This window comes from Taudactylus pleione, unplaced genomic scaffold (genome assembly GCF_031769625.1).
Source record: "Taudactylus pleione unplaced genomic scaffold, aTauple2 ptg002447l, whole genome shotgun sequence".
NCBI classification, from domain to species: domain Eukaryota; kingdom Metazoa; phylum Chordata; class Amphibia; order Anura; family Myobatrachidae; genus Taudactylus; species Taudactylus pleione.
The window spans coordinates 408,580-416,198 of NW_028286831.1; the positions used below are offsets into that span (position 1 = coordinate 408,580).

General features: G+C 45.8%; 1 protein-coding gene across 1 annotated transcript in view; it reads right to left on the reverse strand.

The window, feature by feature from the left end:
* LOC148431304 (cornifelin homolog B-like) overlaps positions 1 to 5,798 on the reverse strand; it is a 121,589-nt gene extending 115,791 nt beyond the window's left edge. Inside the window, exons 1-2 of the mRNA XM_088466099.1 lie at positions 5,767 to 5,798; positions 1,594 to 1,920 (exon numbers count right to left, since the gene is read on the reverse strand). The gene's annotated coding sequence lies outside the window, so the exon portion shown is untranslated. The remainder of the gene's footprint in view (positions 1 to 1,593; positions 1,921 to 5,766) is intronic.
* Between the last annotated feature and the right edge of the window lie 1,821 nt (positions 5,799 to 7,619).

A 7,619-nucleotide genomic window follows, 5' to 3' on the forward strand; every position in this document is an offset into this window, starting at 1 on the left:
AATGTGCCCCCCATGCCTGGGTTTCTGGTCACAATTCTGACTAGAGATTATAATACCTTTATGGAAGGGGGAGACTCAACGGGTTGCCCTGTGATGCTTTGCCTTGCAAAATGTTTCTAAGCAGCCCTCCTATAGAACAATATAGGCAGACCCCTTTTATCCTCGTCCCATAAGTAGCGGATAAAACCGTGATATTAATAATGATGTATCACCTGTAAAGCATCTAACGACTGTAAAACCCTCAAGTGTAGCAGAAGCCCTTGTTCACTGTTAGTATAAAAAGCAATGTCACCAATCCCTGGCAATAATGTAACACTGGCCATGGACAATCAATATAAGGATCAAGATAAGCTGGATCAGGCAAATGTGTTCCTAAGACAATATGAGCATTATTTCTAGGATCGATCAATGAGGATGAATACACACCTGGTTTTGCCATTATGGGCAAACTACCTTGAAAAATCGGTATCTCTGAATTATCAGTTTGCTAACAACTCTCATCTTTTTCCTTTCTCCCTAATGCAAAATGAATATACATTCTATAGAATATGTTTGGTGTGGAGTTTGCATGTTCTTCCCTGCTTTTCCTCCAACAGTGTAGAAACATATTGGTAGGCAAATTAGCTGTGGACATAATCTACCCACCATGGTTAGTGTGGTAGAGGATTTAAACTGTCTGCCCTTCCCCTGACTGCACCAACATCTTTGCCCTTCCCCTGACTGTGCCAGTCTCTCTGCCCTTCTCCTGACTGTGCCAGTCTCTCAAGTCCTTTCCCTTACTGCGCCAGTATCTCTGTTCTTTCCCTGACTGTGCCAGTCTCTTTGCCCTTACCCTGAGTGTGCCAGTCTCTTTGCCCTTACCCTGAGTGTGCCAGTCTCTCTGAAGTTCCCCTGATTGTGCAGGTGTCTCTGCCCTTCCCCTGACTGCACCAGTCTCTCTGCTCATTCCCTTACTGTGTCAGTCTTTCTGCCCTTCCCCTGAGTGTGCCAGTCTCTCTGCCCGACTCCTGACCATGACAGTCTCTCAGCCCTTTCCCTTACTGCAGCAGTCTCTTTGCCCTTCCCCTAAGTGTGCCAGTATCTTTGCCCTTCCCTTGACTGTGCCAGTCTGTCTGCCCATTCCCTGACTGCACCAATCTCTCTGCCCTTCCCCTGACTGTGCCAGTCATTCTGCCCAGTCCCTGACTGTGAGAGCCATTCTGCCCATTCCCTGACTGCACCAATCTCTCTGCCCTTCCCCTGACTGTGCCAGTCATTCTGCCCTTCCCCTGACTGTGCCAGCCTCTCTGTCCATTCCCTGACTGCACCAATCTCTCTGCCCTTCCCCTGACTGTGCCAGTCATTCTGCCCATTCCCTGACTGTGCCAGCCTCTCTGTCCATTCCCTGACTGCACCAATCTCTATGCTCTTCTCCTGTCTGCACCAGCATCTTATTGATATATAGCCTGTTGTGGTGGTGGTGACCTCGATGTGTTGGTGGGGTACATATAGAGACAGAGGTGCACATATAATAGGAGACAGGCACCTCTGTGCCCCTCACACTTTTCCTATTGCAGTGTCTCTTCCTCCACTTCAGCCCTCTTCACCCCTTACCTTCCTCCTCCACTACGGCTGATGTGGCTGGAGTCCTGGTGGCTGCTGTTCAAACCTCGGGATGGATGACCCCAAGGATGGATGACCCCTAGGATGGATGACCCTGAGGATGGATGACCCCGAGGATGGATGACCCTGAGGATGGATGACCCTGAGGATGGATGACCCCGAGGATGGATGATCCTGAGGATGGATGACCCCGAGGATGGATGACTCCGAGGATGGATGACCCTGAGGATGGATGACCCCGAGGATGGATGACCCTGAGGATGGGTGACCCTGAGGATGGATGACTCTGAGGATGGGTGACCCTGAGGATGGCAGGTACTGTAAGTACAATTGTCTGATATGAGTGACTGCAGTAAGTAGTTAGCACATTTTGATACATTATACATATATATTTATCACCGTGACAGCCCTGTTATTACATGAGAAGGAGGTGTGATGGCAGGATTGTGATTATGATATCAGAGGATGGCCGTATATGCAAGGTATACATATTATATACTACTTCCCCATTAGTCATGGCTGACCACGCCCCCTCTGGATGTTGGCCACGCCTTTCCAGCGCCTCGCCGGCACACACACCTATTCATGGTAACTATCATGAGACCCAGTACCGGAGCTTAGAAATGATTGTACTCCCATCTACTCACCGGGCTTCTGCCGGGAATGATAGGAACAGCGTGTTATCGTATAGGGAACTTTGCAATGAAAGCGGGAAGAGTGAATACATAACAATAACACATATATATATACATAACATTAATACATATAGCCATTTTCACAAGCAGTTAGGTACAAAAAGATAATGAGATAGAGCATAAAACTGTAGAAGTAGTAATAATAATAATGTATAGAAAACTAAATGAACACAAGATTAAAAACTTTGAAATATAAAACAATATTAAAAGAGGGAAGATAGTAATATATGGTGGGTTAGCATAGCAATACTGCGCCCCCTGGTGGGTTAGCATAGCAATACTGCGCCCCCTGGTGGGTTAGCATAGCAATACTGCGCCCCCTGGTGGGTTAGCATAGCAATACTGCGCCCCCTGGTGGGTTAGCATAGCAATACTGCGCCCCCTGGTGGGTTAGCATAGCAATACTGCGCCCCCTGGTGGGTTAGCATAGCAATACTGCGCCCCCTGGTGGGTTAGCATAGCAATACTGCACCCCCTGGTGGGTTAGCATAGCAATACTGCGCCCCCTGGTGGGTTAGCATAGAAATACTGCACCTCCCGGTGGGTTAACATAGCAATACTGTGTCCCTCGGTGAATTAGCATAGCAATACTGTGCCTCCTGGTGAGTTAGCACAGCAATACTGTGCCCCCCGATGGGTTATAATAGCAATACTGTGCCCCCCGGTGGGTTAGCATAGCAATACTGTGCCCCCCGATGGGCTATAATAGCAATACTGTGCCCCCCGATGGGTTATAATAGCAATACTGTGACCCCCGGTGGGTCAGTATTCCTGCTTCACAGCAATGAGGTTGTGGTTTCAGATCTTGCCACGGCCCTAACTGTGTGGAGTTTGTATATTCTCCCTGTGCTGGTGTGGGTTTTCTCCGGGTGCTCCGGTTTCCACCTACACTCCAATAATATACTGGAAGGTTTATTGGCTCCCAACACAAATGAACCCCTGGTGTGTATGTGTGTGTACATGTGATAGGGAATATTGGGCCTAATTCAGACCTGCTCGCGAGCGCCTTTCTCTGTCTGTATGTCTCTCCCTCTTTCTCTGTATGTCTCTCCCTCTTTCTCTGTCTGTCTCTCCTCCTTTCTCTGTCTGTCTCTCCCTCTTTCTCTGTCTGTCTCTCCCCCTTTCTCTGTCTGTCTCTCCCCCTTTCTCTGTCTGTCTCTCACTCTTTCTCTGTCTGTCTCTCCCTCTTTCTCTGTCTGTCTCTCCCCCTTTGTCCGTATGTCTCTCCCCCTTTGTCCGTATGTCTCTCCCTCTTTCTCCGTATGTCTGTCTCTCCGTCTTTCTCTGTATGGTTGTCTCTCCCTCTTTCTCTGTATGGTTGTATCTCCCTCTTTCTCTGTCTGTCTCTCCTCCTTTCTCTGTCTGTCTCTCCTCCTTTCTCTGTCTGTCTCTCCCCCTTTCTCTGTCTGTCATTCCTTCTTTCTCTGTCTGTCTCTCCCCCTTTCTCTGTCTGTCTGTCATTCCCTCTTTCTCTGTCTGTCATTCCCTCTTTCTCTGTCTCTCTTTCCCTCTTTCTCTGTCTCTCTTTCCCTCTTTCTCTGTCTGTCTCTCCCCCTTTCTCTGTCTGTCTCTCCATCCCCCTGTCTCTCCCTCTGTCTCACCATCCCCCTGTCTCTCTGTCTGTCTCTCCTCCTTTCTCTGTCTGTCTCTCCTCCTTTCTCTGTCTGTCTCTCCCCATTTCTCTGTCTCTCCCTCTTTCTATGTCTGTCTCTCCACCTTTCTCTGTCTGTCTGTCATTCCCTCTTTCTCTGTCTGTCATTCCCTCTTTCTCTGTCTCTCTTTCCCTCTTTCTCTGTCTGTCTCTCCCCCTTTCTCTGTCTGTCTCTCCATCCCCCTGTCTCTCCCTCTGTCTCACCATCCCCCTGTCTCTCTGTCTGTCTCTCCTCCTTTCTCTGTCTGTCTCTCCTCCTTTCTCTGTCTGTCTCTCCCCATTTCTCTGTCTCTCCCTCTTTCTCTCTCTGTCTCTCCCCCTTTCTCTGTCTGTATGTCTCTCCCCCTTTCTATGTCTGTATGTCTCTCCCTCTTTCTCTGTCTCTCCCTCTATCTCTGTCTGTCTCCCCCTCTTTCTCTGTCTGTCTCTCCTCCTTTCTCTGTCTGTCTCTCCTCCTTTCTCTGTCTCTCCATCTTTCTCTCTCTGTCTCTCCCCCTTTCTCTCTCTGTCTCTCCCCCTTTCTCTGTCTGTCTGTCCCTCTTTCTCTGTCTCTCCCCCTTTCTCTGTCTGTATGTCTCTCCCTCTTCTCTGTCTGTCTCTCCTCCTTTCTCTGTCTGTCTCTCCCCCTTTCTCTGTCTGTCTCTCCTCCTTTCTCTGTCTGTCTATCCTCCGTTCCTCCGTTCTCTGTCTCTCCACTTTCTCTGTCTCTCCACTTTCTCTGTCTCTCCCTCTTTCTCTGTCTGTCTCTCCCTCTTTCTCTGTCTGTCTCTCCCCCTTTCTCTGTCTGTCTCTCCCCCTTTGTCTGTCTGTATGTCTCTCCCTCTTTCTCTGTCTCTCCCTCTTTTTCTGTCTGTCTCTCCTACTTTCTCTGTCTCTCCTCCTTTCTCTGTCTCTCCCTCTTTCTCTCTCTGTCTCTCCTCCTTTCTCTGACTCTCCTCCTTTCTCTGTGTCTCCCTCTTTCTCTCTCTGTCTCTCCACCTTTCTCTGTCTGTCTGTCCCTCTTTCTCTGTCTCTCCCCCTTTCTCTGTCTGTATGTCTCTCCCTCTTTCTCTGTCTGTCTCTCCTCCTTTCTCTGTCTGTCTCTCCCCCTTTCTCTGTCTCTACCTCTTTCTCTGTCTGTCTCTCCTCCTTTCTCTGTCTGCCTCTCCTCCTTTCTCTGTCTGTCTCTCCCCCTTTCTCTGTCTCTCCCCCTTTCTCTGTCTGTCTCTCCCTCTTTCTCTGTCTGTCTCTCCCTCTTTCTATGTCTGTCTCTCCTACTTTCTCTGTCAGTCTCTCCTCCCTTTCTCTGTCTCTCCCTCTTTCTCTGTCTGTCTATCCACTTTCTCTGTCTGTCTCTCCCTCTTTCTCTGTCTGTCTCTCCCCCTTTCTCCGTATGTCTCTCCATCTTTCTCCGTATGTCTGTCTCTCCCTCTTTCTCTGTATGGTAGTCTCTCCCTCTTTCTCTGTCTGTCTCTCCCTCATCTACTGTCACCTGTCTCTCGCTGTGTCTCTCTCGTCAATGACTGTCACCTGTCTCTCACTGTGTCTCTCTCCAACCCGTGCCACTCACCTGTTTCTCGCTGTGTCTCTCCCATCACTGACTGTCACCTGTCTTTCGCTGTCTCTCTTGTCACTGACTGTCACCTGTATCTCGCTGTGTCTCTCTTGTCGATGACTGTCACCTGTCTCTGACTGTGTCTCTCTCTAACCCATGCCACTCACCTGTCTCTCGCTGTGTCTCTCCCATCACTGACTGTCACCTGTCTCTCGCTGTGTCTCTCTTAGTCAGTGACTGTCACCTATCTCTCGCTGGTTCTCTCTCTAACCCGTGCAACTCACCTGTCTCTTGCTGTGTCTCTCGTCACTGACTGTCACCTGTTAGAAGTGAATCTTATATATGTCATCTTCTGCCCCAGCCGGTTCAGCAGTTGAAAATTCCAGAGGAATGTTCTCTATATTGCTGGGACCCTCCCTAACAGGTCAGTAAGTTTCACTTTACCAGAAAGAGTAAAATAACAAATCAGACAATGAGAGATCGTCCAACCTCCAATGTGCCCCAAAGAGGATGAAATGAGCAATGAAGTCAATGATCTTATTAGTGGTAGCAGAATGACAGAAGCAGCTATTATGGGATCAGAGAGTGGATTCTTCCCCCACCCATCCCCAGATCGGGGGAGACCGTCACTTAATCATCTTATGTTCATTTCAAAGGACTAGTAGTAATGTAGCAATAATGTGACTAGTAGTAGTACAGCAGTAATATATTAATAGTATGCACTGTAGTAGTACAGTAATAAAAATGTGCCCAATAATAAAGAACATGTACGGCAAGTAGTAGCATAGTGATAACATAGCAATAGTGTGCACAGAGGCAACGTAGTAATAGTATGCTCTATAGTAGTACAGTAGTAATAGAGTAATAGTATGCTCTGTAGCAGTACAGTAGTAATAGAGTAATAGTATGTTCTGTAGTAGTACAGTAGTAATAGAGTAATAGTATGCTCTGTAGTAGTACAGTAGAAATAGAGTAATAGTATGCTCTGTAGTAGTACAGTAGTAATAGAGTAATAGTATGCTCTGTAGTAGTACAGTAGTAATAGAGTAATAGTATGCTCTGTAGTAGTACAGCAGTAATATAGTAATAGTAAGCTCTGTAGTAGTACAGCAGTAATATATTAATAGTATACCCTGTAGTAGTAAAGTAGTAATAGAGTAATAGTAAGCTCTGTAGTAGCACAGTAGTAAAATAGTAGTAGTATGTTCTGTAGTAGTACAGTAGTAATAGAGTAATAGTATGGTCTGTAGTAGTACAGTAGTAATAGAGTAATAGTATGCTCTGTAGTAGTACAGTAGTAATAGAGTAATAGTATGCTCTGTAGTAGTACAGCAGTAATATAGTAATAGTAAGCTCTGTAGTAGTACAGCAGTAATATATTAATAGTATGCTCTGTAGCAGCACAGTAGTAATATAGTAGTAGTATGTTCTGTAGTAGTACAGTAGTAATAGAGTAATAGTATGCTCTGTAGTAGTACAGTAGTAATAGAGTAATAGTATGCTCTGTAGTAGTACAGTAGTAATAGAGTAATAGTATGCTCTGTAGTAGTACAGCAGTAATATAGTAATAGTAAGCTCTGTAGTAGTACAGCAGTAATATATTAATAGTATGCCCTGTAGTAGTAAAGTAGTAATAGAGTAATAGTAAGCTCTGTAGTAGTACAGCAGTAATATAGTAATAGTATGCACTGTAGTGGTACAGTAATAACAAAGTGCCCAATAATAAAGAACATGTACGGCAAGTAGTAGCATAGTGATAACAGAGCAATAGTGTGCACAGTGGTAATGTAGTAATAGTATGATCTGTATTGTACAGTAGTATTATAGTAGTAGTATGCTCTGTAGTAGTACAGTAGTATTATAGTAGTAGTATGCCCTGTAGTAGTACAGTAGTAATAGAGTAATAGCATGCTCTGTAGTAGTACAGTAGTAATATAGAAGTAATATGCTCTGTAGTAGTACAGTAGTAATAGAGTAATAGTATGCTCTGTAGCAGTACAGTAGTAATAGAGTAATAGTATGCTCTGTAGTAGTACAGTAGTAATAGTATGCTCTGTAGTAGTACAGTAATAATGTAGTAGTATGCTCTGTAGCAGTACAGTAGTAATATAGTAATAGTATGCTCTGTAGTAGTACA